The following is a 15889-nucleotide window of genomic DNA, read 5'->3' as shown; positions in this document are numbered from 1 at the left end:
AACAACACAGGATGATTGTAAAACAGTGAGGTAATATTTTATTGAGCCACCAAACACACAATAAACATATCGAACAGTCCCAGCAAATACCTAATATGGTGCAAATTACAGAGTCTCACCCTTCCGCTGACTCGCTGGGATTAAAGCAGCTGCCAATCCGAGGGGCTTCTGGGGCTGACTACCCCCACCAATGGCACCCCCACCAAAGAGCACCCACAAAGAGGAGGTAACAACAAGCTTAGAAAGCTGACAGTCCATTGAGGTACGTGGCCAGGAGACCAGAAAGTTCCAACCTGGCTTCTCCGAACATATCCATGGAACTAGGTGACCGGAAGGTCCTGACTTGGCTTTTTCCGAGCATATTCACGAGTTCCAGGTGGCTGGAGTGTCCCAACCTGGCTACTCCAAACATCTCCATGGGACCAGGTGACTGGTGGGTCCCAACCTGGTTTTCCCAGATGTATCCATGGGTTCTATAGTAGTCAATGGAGCAGATCTGTATTCCTCCAGCCAGGGCTGTGGTCCCTTAAGCTGGCATCCTGTAGAAACCAAATCTATGTCCCTCTTAATGGATTCATGGTGTTCTGTAGAGCTGTCCCATAGAGTGTTCCTGGCAGTGGTTTTGTAAAAAGACTCCTTTATGTAGTTCACAACTGTCCTTCTTCAAGACTTCATCCACAGGTCAAGAGAAAGGGGTGGTGTTACTAATTCCCATTACTGGAGCATCCACAGTTCATCCCCCAATGTTGACTTGCAAACATTGCAAACATTGAAGGATAAACTATAAATTCCGAAACAATGCAAGTCAACAAATTGCATGGACTTATAAAATGGTAATCAACATATTTAGCAAACATCCATTGTTCAAAGAGCCTGCGTCCCTGTATTGCAAAGATAACAGTACAATAAACCAGAAGAGTTGATATAAGAGGTAAATAACCATTTATCAATGAACAAATATCACCTCAACCTACAAGATGAGTCAACATTCGGACTAATGACAAAAGATCATGTGCGTTGACCAACCGAAGAAAGAAACACATAAATTCAATAGTTAATAATTCAGGCAATAGTCTATCATTCTGGGCCTATGGAATTTACATCTGGATAATTACGATTAAATGCTGTGTCGTCACAGGCCCCTTTAGTTTTAGGGACTGGCAGGGGTCCTTTACAGTTGCTCTCCCACTAGTTCATCCTTCTTTCCTTTACTCCGTTTCAATAAAATATTTGGAAATATACAAAGTAAAAACTCAAATATAATTTTTTTTCTTACATTAAAACTAGATTTTATTAAAATAAACCCCCAAAAAACAAGAACAAAAAAACTAAACCTGATTAACATCGCAGAGAACAACAATCCAAACTGTACAACGATCACATGATTTATCCGGCACGAAAAACAGCATCAAGAATAAAATAGTAATAATTAATGGCAAAATTGTAGCTTTTGTTCATTTTGTCTCTATACTGCACGATAAACGCTGGAAAGAAAAAATATAAGAACCATTCCTGGGGTTTTGCCTTTGAATGCTGGAAAAAATAAAAAAAACATCAGCAGAATTGTTTTTTTATTAATCTCACGCAAAAGAAAAATGGAATAAAAATTATAAAAACGTTGTCTGTTCCCCAAAATGTTCCCAGTGAATCCTATAGCTGCTCCGCATGGACCCAAACTGGTAAACTAAAAACTCCTGCATGCCCCGTGTGTGTGTGTATGTATATATATATATACATACACATATATATATACTCCTCTGTACTATATACACGACAGAGCTCACACACCACAACACGCTCCGCTGCGGCGCCACAAAAAGAGCGGACCTGGCTGCACACACACCTGCTCCTGTCACCTGTATACACGGTTGAAACCAGAAATTTACATACACTATATAAATGTTAGAACCCTCCTGTTTGTTTTTTCCATCTTGTGTTTTGCGGTCACAAGACCATCTGCCTTTATATTCCAGCTCCGCCCTTTTGGCTGTGTTGGACTTCAGTGTTGTTTGACTGCTTTTCTAGCCAGGTGCTTCTGTGCCTTTCTCTGTCAGTTCGCTTGGTCCTTCTGGGACCTCTAGTACCTTTTTGTCAGTTTATCTTTTTGTGTTCTGTAACAACTTCTCTGTTTAGGAGATGTCCCATTTTTGTTCCAGTCCTTAGTTCTTTTTGGGACCCCTCTCCTTTATGCTATAGGTCTTCGTTCAGACTAGCCGAGGACTAAGGCGGGTCTGTTCGCTAGGAACAGGCAGCCGCTACATCGTAGGCATTCAGCTTAGTCTTACTGTAGGGATAACTTTCTCCCTTCTTTCCTTAGTACTTGTTGCAGATCATAACAATAAAAAGACACATCTGCATGTTTTTCTCAATATCTGACATGAAATCAGAATAAACCTTCCCGTTTTAGGTCAATTAGGATTACCATAATTTTTAAGATTTGCCAAATGCCAGAATAATAAGAGAGAGAGAGAATGTTTTAAAGCATTTTTATTACTTACTGCAAAGTCATAAGTTTACATACACTAATATTGCTATACCTTTAAACAATTCTGGACTGCCCATATGATGATGTCATGTGTTTGGAAACTTCTGATAGTTTTTTTGGCAACATCTCAGTTAATTAGAGACACACCTGTGGATGTATTTTAATGCACACCTGAAACACACTGCTTCTTTGTTTAGCATCATGGGAAAGTCTAAAGAAATCAACCAAGATATCAGGAAGAGAATTGTGGACTTGCACAAGTCTGGCTCATCCTTGGGTACAATTTCAAGATACCTGAAGGTGTCTCGTTAATCTGTACAAACAATTATATGCAAGTACAAACAAGATGGGAATGTCCAGCCATCATACCGCTCAGGAAGGAGACGGGTTCTGTGTCCCAGACATGAACGTGCTTTGGTCCGATATGTGCATATCAAGGACAAAAGCAAAAGATCTTGTGAAGATGATCGGGGAAGCTGATAAGATTGTGTCAATATCCCCAGTGAAATGAGCACTGTATCATCATGGGCTGAAAGGCCACTGTGCCAGGAAGAAGCCATTACTCCAAAAGAAAGATAAAAAAGCCAGATTAATGTTTGCAAATGCACACAGGAACAAAGACCTTAATTTTTGGAGACATGTCCCGTGGTCTGATGAAACTAAAACTGAACTTTTTGGGCATAATGACCATCGTTACTTTTGGAAGTAAAAAGGAGAAGCTTGGAAGCCTAAGAACACCATCCCAACTGTGAAACATGGGGGTGGCAGCATCATGTGGGGTGGATTTCCTGTAGGAGGGACTGGCGATAGCGCCACTCACAGGCATCACGTGACCTCCCGGCTGCAGCCGGCTCTTTCTTCCGCTGATGTCACGTCAAATGAGGCGTGACATTAGTGTCGCGGACCCCGCGGTGGATGCTGGGCTGTGGGCGGGGGTTACCCCGCGCGTCCCACCCAGCATCCTCCGCGCCCCACTCCCAATGAATGAGGAGAGGGAAAGAGGTAAACTATTGACTTAGCAGTAAGTAATAAAAATGTCCTAAAACATTCTCTCTCTCTCATTATTCTGGCATTTGGCAAATATTAAAAATGATGGTAATCCTAATTGACCTAAAAAGGGAAAGGTTTATTCTGATTTCATGTCAGATATTGAGAAAAACCTGCAGATGTGTCTATTTATACAGTGTATGGAAACTTCTGATTTCACCTGTGTATATATTATATACACGGCGAAGCTCACACACCACAACACCCACAGCAGAGGAACTGGCTGCACACACACCTGCTCCTGTCAGTGCTGTGAGCGCCCCTCATATCGCTGCTGGCTCCGTCCCTCATATCGCTGCTGGCTCCGCCCCTCATATCGCTGCTGGCTCCGCCCCTCATATCACTGCTGGCTCCGCCCATCATATCGCTGCTGGCTCTGCCCCTCATATCGCTGCTGGCTCCGCCCCTCATGTCGCTGCTGGCTCCGCCCATCATATCGCTGCTGGCTCTGCCCCTCATATCGCTGCTGGCTCCGCTCCTCATATCGCTGCTGGCTCCGCCCATCATATCGCTGCTGGCTCTGCCCCTCATATCGCTGCTGGCTCTGCCCCTCATATCGCTGCTGGCTCCGCCCCTCATATCGCTGCTGGCTCTGCCCCTCATATCGCTGCTGGCTCCGCCCATCATATCGCTGCTGGCTCTGCCCCTCATATCGCTGCTGGCTCCGCCCATCACATCGCTGCTGGCTCTGCCCCTCATATCGCTGCTGGCTCTGCCCCTCATATCGCTGCTGGCTCTGCCCCTCATATCGCTGCTGGCTCCGCCCATCATATCGCTGCTGGCTCTGCCCCTCATATCGCTGCTGGCTCTGCCCCTCATATCGCTGCTGGCTCAGCCCCTCATATCGCTGCTGGCTCCGCCCCTCATATCGCTGCTGGCTCCGCCCCTCATATCGCTGCTGGCTCCGCTCCTCATGTCGCTGCTGGCTCAGCCCCTCACATCGCTGCTGGCTCCGCCCCTCACGTCGCTGCTGGCTCCACCCCTCACGTCGCTGCTGGCTCCGCCCCTCATGTCGCTGCTGGCTCCGCTCCTCATGTCGCTGCTGGCTCAGCCCCTCACATCGCTGCTGGCTCCGCCCCTCACGTCGCTGCTGGCTCCGCCCCTCATGTCGCTGCTGGCTCCGCCCCTCATATCGCTGCTGGCTCCGCCCCTCACATCGCTGCTGGCTCCGCCCCTCATATCGCTGCTGGCTCCGCCTCTCATATCGCTGCTGGCTCCGCCCCACATGTCGCTGTTGGCTCCGCCCCTCATATCGCTGCTGGCTCCGTCCCTCATATCGCTGCTGGCTCCGCCCCTCATATCGCTGCTGGCTCTGCCCCTCACATCGCTGCTGGCTCCGCCCCTCATGTCGCTGTTGGCTCCGCCCCTCACATCGCTGCTGGCTCCGCCCATCAGCCGCTCACAGTCCTCAGCAATATGGAGACATCCGCACTGATCAGAATCCTCGGGGGCGTGGCCTGTCACTGTAGTCACACAAGGGTTGTCATGGAGATCTCAAGGGAAGGCAGGTGGGCGGGGCTTAGAGCAGGAAGTAGAAGCCGTGCAGTGTGATTGGCTCCTTACCTTCTGCCAGTAATGGAGCAGATATATGGCTCCTATATAATGGAGGGGGCTCAGGAGGGGTTCCCCACCCAAAAGCTCAGGGGATAAATAATACTGGACATGAGCGAGGGCAGGAGGACATTATTCTATATTGTAAGAAATCTGATTTCTTCTTTCCTCACAGTTTTTCCTGTGCAAGGCCACATGTATTGTGCGATAATCTGTGAATATGGGGGGATCTGCTCCTCACATCCACATCAATCCCCCCACGTCTGAGCTCTCCCTTACAGGGGTCTTCTGCTCTGCACATTGATGCCGTATCCATGGAGATGACATCATGGCCGGTACATGTGGATCTCCCCGATGGGACCCTCATGTATCTGGAGGACGAGGCACTGCTGCTCCTCGGGGAGAGGGGGCACAATTCCTGTACACATGATACAGGGGCTTCTGCCATCTCTGGGCTGAGAATAATGCTGGCAGCGCGCAGTCTACATGATGTGAGGATTACAAGTCTGCAGTCACAGAGAGTCACACAGATGACTGCAGCCTTCAGCTTCACACCGGACAATCCCTTTAAATACATGTATATTGGTCTAAAAAGACTTTTTACTATTTTGCTTCATGTAACATTTGCTCTGTTCGGCCTTTACCAGCTTTTTGTTTCCCAGCAGCACATTGATGGCTGCAGAATGAGTTAACTTGAGATTCAGTCAGTGAGCTCCTTATGATGTGGAGTTTCCAGCTCTTTTATTTCTGCGATGATTTATGACTGAATCAGAGATCAGCCCAACTTTCATGCTGGTCTGTGAACATAATCAGCACAGAGAAGGTCAGAATGAGCTCACTGATAAATTCTCAGTGAGCTCATTCTGCAACTAGCAATGCAAAGGAAATAAAAAAGCCAAATTGTTTATGAAACGTTATTGAAAAAATATTTGTATGTATATATTTAGCCCAAAATGTCTGAGTGTCCATATCCTTAGTACCAGCACAGCTGAGGATTTGGTACAATCAGGGGCGTACATAGGAATCATGGGGCCCCATAGCTGAAGTTCTAATTGGGCCCCCCCCCACAACAAAAAAATGTAAAAATGTAAATAATTGTCGGGGTCACAGAAGAGCAGATCTCACAACCTTCCAGCCTTTACATAGTAATTTTCCTCCTGCTGAAGTCCTAGATCCCCTTTTCATTGCCCATAAAGTGTGGTGCCAACAAAAGTGCCCCCCAAACACGGTATGATACCCCCATGGTGAATTCCTCCATATGCGCAGTATAATGACCCTACTGTACCCCACCTCAACTCACAGGGTAAAGTATGACACCAACACAGTATGATCCCCCAACTGCCCCACACCTCTCCATACTCCATAGAGTATAATGCACTCGCCATGGTCCTCCACACAGTATAAGACTTTCGCCATGGTCCTCCACACAGTATAAGGCACTCGCCATGGTCCTCCACGCAGTATAATACACTCCCCATGGTCCTCCACGCAGTATAATGCACTCCCTCGTGGTCCTCCACGCAGTATAATGCACTCCCTCGTGGTCCTCCACGCAGTATAATGCACTCCCACGTGGTCCTCCACACAGTACAATGCACTCCTCCATGGTCCTCCACACAGTACAATGCACTCCCCCATGGTCCTCCACACAGTACAATGCACTTCCCCATGGTCCTCCACACAGTACAATGTACTCCCCCATGGTCCTCCACACAGTATAAGACACTCGCCATGGTCCTCCACACAGTACAATGCACTTCCCCATGGTCCTCCACACAGTACAATGCACTCCCCCATGGTCCTCCACACAGTACAATGTACTCCCCCATGGTCCTCCACACAGTATAAGACACTCGCCATGGTTCTCCACTCAGTATAATGCATTCCCCCATTTTCCTGTACACAGTATAATGCAGCCCCCCATAGGGTAAAATGCAGCCCCCCCCACCCGTAGGGTAAAATGCAGCCCCAGTCCTCCAGTATTATCAGTACACACTGATTTAAAAATAAATACATACTTACCGCTCCTCGTTCCCCGCTGCTTCAGTCTCTGCAGCTGATCACCTCAGCAGCTGCCAGCTCCACTGTCTGACACAGCGTGGCGCGTCATCATGCCGCTGCGTCAGACGCAGAGGAGGAATGATGGGAGAGGGAGTGTCACATGATGCTCCCTCCTCCAGGTTTTCGTGGGCCCCGGGCGAAAGAGTCTCAGTGGCCCCTTTAACACATCCAACCATTCATGATACACAGATACAGCAGAGAAATTATAGATATAGATATAGTACAATGCCAACAATTTCACTGACTTCTTACATTTCATGAGTGATATCTATTGTAAATTCTACAATAGCTCAGAAACCGGTGAATCCTCACAGCGCACAGTGCAGACCGGACAGTATAGTCCTCCATACAGTGTTATGGCACCACTAAGTCCTCCATACAATATTATGGGCACAACATAGTCCTCCATACAGTATTATGAGCCCTATATAATGCTCCATACAAAATACTGGATCCCATATAATTCACCATAGAGAATACTGCCTGGTCCCCATGTAATGCCATATGCAGGCTGGACCCCATAAAGAGGTCCCACAAGCCCCCCACAAGCCTGCAGCATCCCCCCCAGAGCCCCCACAAGCCCGCAGCATCCCCCCCCAGAGCACCCACAAGCCGGCAGCATCCCCCCCAGAGCACCCACAAGCCCGCTGCATCCCCCGCAGAGCACCCACAAGCCCGATGCATCCCCCCCAGGGCCCCCACAAGCCTGCTGCATCCCCCCGGGGCCCCCACAAGCCTGCAGCACACCCCCCCAGAGCTCCCACAAGCCCGCAGTATCCCCCAAGGGCCCCCACAAGCCCACAGCATCCCCCCCAGGGCCCCCACAAGCCCACAGCATCCCCCCACCAGAGCCCCCACAAGCTCACAGCATCCCCCCCCCAGAGCCCCCACAAGCTCGCAGCATCCCCGCCAGAGCCTCCACAAGCCCGCAGCATCCCCCCAGAGCACCCACAAGCCCGCAGCATCCCCCCCCAGAGCACCCACAAGCCCACAGCATCCCCCCAGGGCCCCACAAGCCCGCAGCATCCCCCCCAGAGCACCCACAAGCCCACAGCATCCCCCCAGGGCCCCACAAGCCCACAGCATCCCCCCAGGGCCCCACAAGCCTGCAGCATCCCCCCCAGGGCCCCACAAGCCCACAGCATCCCCCCAGGGCCCCACAAGCCCGCAGCATCCCCCCAGGGCCCCACAAGCCCACAGCATTCCCGCCCCAGAGCCCCCACAAGCCCACAGCATCCCCCCCAGGGCCCCACAAGCCCGCAGCATCCCCCCCAGAGCACCCACAAGCCCACAGCATCCCCCCAGGGCCCCACAAGCCCGCAGCATCCCCCCCAGGGCCCCACAAGCCCACAGCATTCACCCCCCCAGAGCCCCCACAAGACCGCAGAATCCCCCTTAGGGCCCCCCTAAGCCCGCAGCATCCCCCCCAGAGCCCTCACAACCCCGTAGCATCCCCTTAGGGCCCCCACAAGCACGTATTATCCCTGCATTATTCCCCAGAGCCCCCTAAGATCTCCACAAGCATTAGTTAACCCCACCAGACTGCCCTCCAGCATTAACCCCCCCAAATCCCTCACTCGCAAGTATCAAGCCCCCTCACCCCAAAAACAACAAGAAGAAAAGACATCAGACCAGCAATTAATAGAACAATCTCCTGTTTCTCAGCTTAGGATACTGACCTCCTCCTGCAGCTTCACCGGCAGCTCTGTCTCTGCATGAGACTCTGGAGTCTGGTGCTGAACTAGAACACGCCCCCGGAAATGACATCACACCTGGAAGGATCCCATACATTCTAGTGTCTAGGGCACAGGAAGAGGTAATTATTGTGACGGCCGGGGCCCTGAGCAGGCGGGGGGGCCCATAGTGCGCCGGGATGCCCGACGGCGAGTAAGCCCCCCGCCTGCTCAGGGCCCCGCCGCTTGCCTGGGTGCAGGAGGGGGACCCGATGCGGGGGTACACAGTGCAGGCGACTGCTATGGGGCCCCCCAGCTCACGGGCCCCATAGCAGTCGCGTGGCCTGCCGCCATTGGCGGGACGCCACTGGGTACAATGGTGTCTGGCCTGGACAATCCTCTGTAAGGGAAACCAAGTCCGAACTGATAGATTTTCCCTGCACTGATACATTGTAGCAAACGGTCAGGACAGGAGGGGGATCGTCTAGACTGAATACCATTGTAATAAATGCTCCGCTGCTGTCAGGATTAGATTTTTTTCAGGTTCTGGATATTAACAAGAATGTTTTTATTCTCAGACAACAAGCAGAGATCTTACAAATGGCAGAACAGTGGAATAATCCTTCATTGCAGAGAGGAGAACTTTCCTCCTGTATCCGGCGGATCGTCCTGTGGCTGAGAACAGTCTTTGCGGAGCGATTCCTCCCTATGAGGGGAACGTCGGCGCGGTGGAGCTGCTGTATCAGCCACGGAGGGGAATGAAGAGCAAGAAAGATTTATCCCTCATCCTGGAGGATCCGGAACTGAAGACTGCGGAGATCAAAGCTGAAGGTGAAGCCACATGTGATCTGTATACATCAGCAGAGGGGTCGTCACATGAGGAAATCCCCCCATATCTATGGAGATGGCGATCTGTGGGGGCCGGACACAGAATGGGTGTGTGGTGTAACCAAAGAGAACACTAAGTCAGCACAGGAGCTGTGTACACAAAACGGAAGCATTCTGCAAAGTTACTTTATTCTCTTTATCCCCTTCCCGACATCCGCAGAATTTAAGTGTCGCAATTCCAATGAGTTGTGGATTTTTGATTCAAGTTGCCCAACGGGACCAAAAAATAATGTGATAGAAAAGGATTAAAATTGAAATTTATATATATAAAAAAATCCTTTGAAATTTCCTACCTCCATTTGTCAATACAAAGCAAGACTAAAAGATTATATATATATATTTATTTATTTAGTATTGACACACTGACAAAAAGTCCGATCTATCACATCATAAATATATTAACCCCTACAGCAAATGCCCAGCAGCAAAGATAATCTAAACACCCCAGTTTTTTTTTCTTTTTGGGTAATTTTACCTCCCAAAAAATGCATCAAAAAGAGATGAAAAGTTTGTACCCAGCAGAGAATGGCATCAATAACCCCCGCAGGTCGGCGAGCAGAAAGCGAACCTCGCCCAGATTCATCAGCAGAAACATGGAACAAATGCCGGGTCTCACAAAATGGTGACACAATACCGGGTTATTTATTACTGTTTGGTGACACCATAATACGGCAATTCTGGCTTCTTCATTTATTTTTCCGCTATTTAACGTGCGGTTTAAATAATTTGGGCTTTGATAGGTCGGACTTTTACAGACACGACAATATAAAATGTTTCTTTTTTAATTTCTTTTTTTTTACCTCGGAAAATAGGGGTGATTTAACATTTTTGTTTATTTTTTTTCCTTTATAAAACTTTTTCTTTTTTTTCCATTTTTACTTTCTTTTTTTATGTCCCCTTAGGGCACTTGAACCTGCGATCTCTTGACTGCTTATTCTATATACAGTAATCCTCTAGTAATGCAGTATACAGTTTATAAGATTAAGTCCAGACTGTGGATGAACTTCACAGGAGTACCAAGATGGCAGCCATGCAGGCCTTCACCATTCCCCTGACTGCCATTGTCATCCATTTCCTGGCGATGGCGCAATTTAAATGCCGCTGTTGGCTCAGGTGGCCACAGTCTACTCAAGTCGCTGCTGTCGGCTCAGGTCACCGCTGTTCTGCGCTGGCTGGCAAATTGCACACAGTAGCAACCCATCCTTACTGAGTTTTATCTATGGCTGATTCATAAAGTGAGTAAAGGTTACAAAGCTTTAAAAACATAAAGCCGGTGTTATGATGTAATAGTTGAGGTCAAATGCCGACTAGATTCTCATCCACTTCTATCAGTGGGCTACTCAGAGAGGTGTCTGAGACTCTAGTCAGCATGTGACCAGGCTCGGACTGGCCTGCTGGGGAATTCCCCGGTGGGCCCCACTGCAGGGCCAGCACTGACAAGAGAAGGAAGGCTCCTCCCACTCCTACCCTAGCACAGCTATGCACTTGTCTATACATCGTATGCTGTGTGTGTGGGGGTGTGTGGTTTGACTTGTCTATATACCGTATGCTGTGTGTGGGGGGGGCTTGTCTATATACTGTATGCTGTGTGTGGGGGGACTTGTCTATATACCGTATGCTGTGTGTGTGGGGGGGGGGCTTGTCTATATACCGTATGCTGTGTGTGGGGGACTTGTCTATATACTGTATGCTGTGTGTGGGGGACTTGTCTATATACCGTATGCTGTGTGTGGGGGACTTGTCTATATACCGTATGCTGTGTGTGGGGGACTTGTCTATATACCGTATGCTGTGTGTGGGGGACTTGTCTATATACCGTATGCTGTGTGTGGGGGACTTGTCTATATACCGTATGCTGTGTGTGGGGGACTTGTCTATATACCGTATGCTGTGTATGGGGGGACTTGTCTATATACCGTATGCTGTGTGGGGGACTTGTCTATATACTGTATGCTGTGTGTGGGGGACTTGTCTATATACCGTATGCTGTGTGGGGGGGGGACTTGTCTATATACTGTATGCTGTGTGGGGGGGACTTGTCTATATACCGTATGCTGTGTGTGTGGGGGACTAGTCTATATACTGTATGCTGTGTGGGGGGGGGACTTGTCTATATACCGTATGCTGTGTGGGGGGGGGACTTGTCTATATACCGTATGCTGTGTGGGGGGGACTTGTCTATATACCGTATGCTGTGTGTGTGGGGGGGACTAGTCTATATACTGTATGCTGTGTGTGGGGGACTTGTCTATATACCGTATGCTGTGTGGGGGGGGGACTTGTCTATATACTGTGTGCTGTGTGTGGGGGACTTGTCTATATACCGTATGCTGTGTGGGGGGGACTTGTGTATATACTGTATGCTGTGTGTGTGGGGGACTAGTCTATATACCGTATGCTGTGTGTGGGGGACTTGTCTATATACTGTATGCTGTGTGTGGGGGACTTGTCTATATACTGTATGCTGTGTGTGGGGGACTTGTCTATATACTGTATGCTGTGTATGAGGGACTTGTCTATATACCGTATGCTGTGTGTGTGGGGGACTTGTCTATATACTGTATGCTGTGTGTGGGGGACTTGTCTATATACTGTATGCTGTGTATGGGGGACTTGTCTATATACTGTATGCTGTGTGGGGGACTTGTCTATATACTGTATGCTGTGTGGGGGGGACTTGTCTATATACCGTATGCTGTGTGGGGGGGGGACTTGTCTATATACTGTATGCTGTGTGGGGGGGACTTGTCTATATACCGTATGCTGTGTGGGGGGGACTTGTGTATATACTGTATGCTGTGTGTGTGGGGGACTAGTCTATATACCGTATGCTGTGTGTGGGGGACTTGTCTATATACTGTATGCTGTGTGTGGGGGACTTGTCTATATACTGTATGCTGTGTGTGGGGGACTTGTCTATATACTGTATGCTGTGTGTGGGGGACTTGTCTATATACCGTATGCTGTGTGTGGGGGACTTGTCTATATACCGTATGCTGTGTGTAGGGGACTTGTCTATATACCGTATGCTGTGTGTGGGGGACTTGTCTATATACCGTATGCTGTGTGTGGGGGACTTGTCTATATACCGTATGCTGTGTGTGTGGGACTTGTCTATATACTGTATGCTGTGTGGGGGGGACTTGTCTATATACTGTATGCTGTGTGGGGGGGACTTGTCTATATACCGTATGCTGTGTGGTAGGGACTTGTCTATATACCGTATGCTGTGTGTGGGGGACTTGTCTATATACTGTATGCTGTGTGTGGGGGACTTGTCTATATACCGTATGCTGTGTGGTAGGGACTTGTCTATATACCGTATGCTGTGTGTGGGGGACTTGTCTATATACCGTATGCTGTGTGTGGGGGACTTGTCTATATGCCGTATGCTGTGTGTGGGGGACTTGTCTATATACTGTATGCTGTGTGTGGGGGGACTTGTCTATATACTGTATGCTGTGTGTGGGGGGACTTGTCTATATACCGTATGCTGTGTGTTGGGGACTTGTCTATATACCGTATGCTGTGTGTGGGGGGGACTTGTCTATATACTGTATGCTGTGTGGGGGGGACTTGTCTATATACCGTATGCTGTGTGGGGGACTTGTCTATATATTGTATGCTGTGTGGGGGGGACTTGTCTATATACTGTATGCTGTGTGGGGGGGACTTGTCTATATACCGTATGCTGTGTGGGGTACTTGTCTATATATTGTATGCTGTGTGGGGGACTTGTCTATATACTGTATGCTGTGTGTGGGGGGACTTGTCTATATACCGTATGCTGTGTGGGGGGGACTTGTCTATATACCGTATGCTGTGTGTGGGGGACTTGTCTATATACCGTATGCTGTGTGGTGGGGACTTGTCTATATACTGTATGCTGTGTGTGGGGGACTTGTCTATATACCGTATGCTGTGTGTGGGGGACTTGTCTATATATTGTATGCTGTGTGTGGGGGACTTGTCTATATACCGTATGCTGTGTGTGGGGGACTTGTCTATATACCGTATGCTGTGTGGGGGGGACTTGTCTATATACCGTATGCTGTGTGTGGGGGACTTGTCTATATACCGTATGCTGTGTGTAGGGGACTTGTCTATATACCGTATGCTGTGTGGGGGGGACTTGTCTATATACCGTATGCTGTGTGGGGGGGACTTGTCTATATACCGTATGCTGTGTGGGGGGGACTTGTCTATATACTGTATGCTGTGTGTGGGGGACTTGTCTATATACCGTATGCTGTGTGGGGGGGACTTGTCTATATACCGTATGCTGTGTGTGGGGGACTTGTCTATATACCGTATGCTGTGTGTGGGGACTTGTCTATATACTGTATGCTGTGTGTGGGGGACTTGTCTATATACCGTATGCTGTGTGTGGGGGACTTGTCTATATACTGTATGCTGTGTGTGGGGGACTTGTCTATATACTGTATGCTGTGTGTGGGGGACTTGTCTATATACCGTATGCTGTGTGTGGGGGACTTGTGTATATACCGTATGCTGTGTGGTGGGGACTTGTCTATATACCGTATGCTGTGTGTGGGGGACTTGTCTATATACTGTATGCTGTGTGTGGGGGACTTGTCTATATACCGTATGCTGTGTGTGGGGGGACTTGTCTATATACCGTATGCTGTGTGTGTGGGACTTGTCTATATACCGTATGCTGTGTGTGGGGGACTTGTCTATATACCGTATGCTGTGTGTGGGGGGACTTGTCTATATACCGTATGCTGTGTGGTGGGGACTTGTCTATATACCGTATGCTGTGTGTGGGGGACTTGTCTATATACTGTATGCTGTGTGGGGGACTTGTCTATATATTGTATGCTGTGTGTGGGGGACTTGTCTATATACTGTATGCTGTGTGTGGGGGACTTGTCTATATACTGTATGCTGTGTGGGGGGGACTTTTCTATATACCGTATGCTGTGTGGGGGGGACTTGTCTATATACCGTATGCTGTGTGGGGGACTTGTCTATATATTGTATGCTGTGTGTTGGGGACTTGTCTATATACTGTATGCTGTGTGGGGGGGACTTGTCTATATACTGTATGCGGTGTGTGGGGGGGACTTGTCTATATACTGTATGCTGTGTGGGGGGGACTTTTCTATATACCGTATGCTGTGTGTGGGGGACTTGTCTATATACTGTATGCTGTGTGGGGGGACTTGTCTATATACCGTATGCTGTGTGGGGGGGACTTGTCTATATACTGTATGCTGTGTATGGGGGACTTGTCTATATACCGTATGCTGTGTATGGGGGACTTGTCTATATACCGTATGCTGTGTGTGGGGGGGGACTTGTCTATATACCGTATGCTGTGTGTGGGGGACTTGTCTATATAATGTATGCTGTGTGTGGGGGACTTGTCTATATACCTTATGCTGTGTATGGGGGACTTGTCTATATACTGTATGCTGTGTGTGGGGGACTTGTCTATATACTGTATGCTGTGTGGGGGGGACTTGTCTATATACCGTATGCTGTGTGGTAGGGACTTGTCTATATACCGTATGCTGTGTGTGGGGGACTTGTCTATATACTGTATGCTGTGTGTGGGGGACTTGTCTATATACCGTATGCTGTGTGGTAGGGACTTGTCTATATACCGTATGCTGTGTGTGGGGGACTTGTCTGTATACCGTATGCTGTGTGTGGGAGACTTGTCTATATGCCGTATGCTGTGTGTGGGGGACTTGTCTATATACTGTATGCTGTGTGTGGGGGGACTTGTCTATATACTGTATGCTGTGTGTGGGGGGACTTGTCTATATACCGTATGCTGTGTGTTGGGGACTTGTCTATATACCGTATGCTGTGTGTGTGGGGGACTTGTCTATATACTGTATGCTGTGTGGGGGGGACTTGTCTATATACCGTATGCTGTGTGGGGGACTTGTCTATATATTGTATGCTGTGTGTGGGGGACTTGTCTATATACTGTATGCTGTGTGGGGGGGACTTGTCTATATACCGTATGCTGTGTGGGGGGGACTTGTCTATATACTGTATGCTGTGTGTGGGGGACTTGTCTATATACCGTATGCTGTGTGTGGGGGACTTGTCTATATACTGTATGCTGTGTATGGGGGACATGTCTATATACCGTATGCTGTGTGGGGGGGACTTGTCTATATACCGTATGCTGTGTGTGGGGGACTTG

This window comes from Phyllobates terribilis, unplaced genomic scaffold, assembly GCF_046119375.1.
Source record: "Phyllobates terribilis strain yellow unplaced genomic scaffold, ASM4611937v1 Scaffold_789__1_contigs__length_673521, whole genome shotgun sequence".
NCBI classification, from domain to species: Eukaryota; Metazoa; Chordata; class Amphibia; order Anura; family Dendrobatidae; genus Phyllobates; species Phyllobates terribilis.
Note: the sequence above shows the minus strand (reverse complement) of the source record.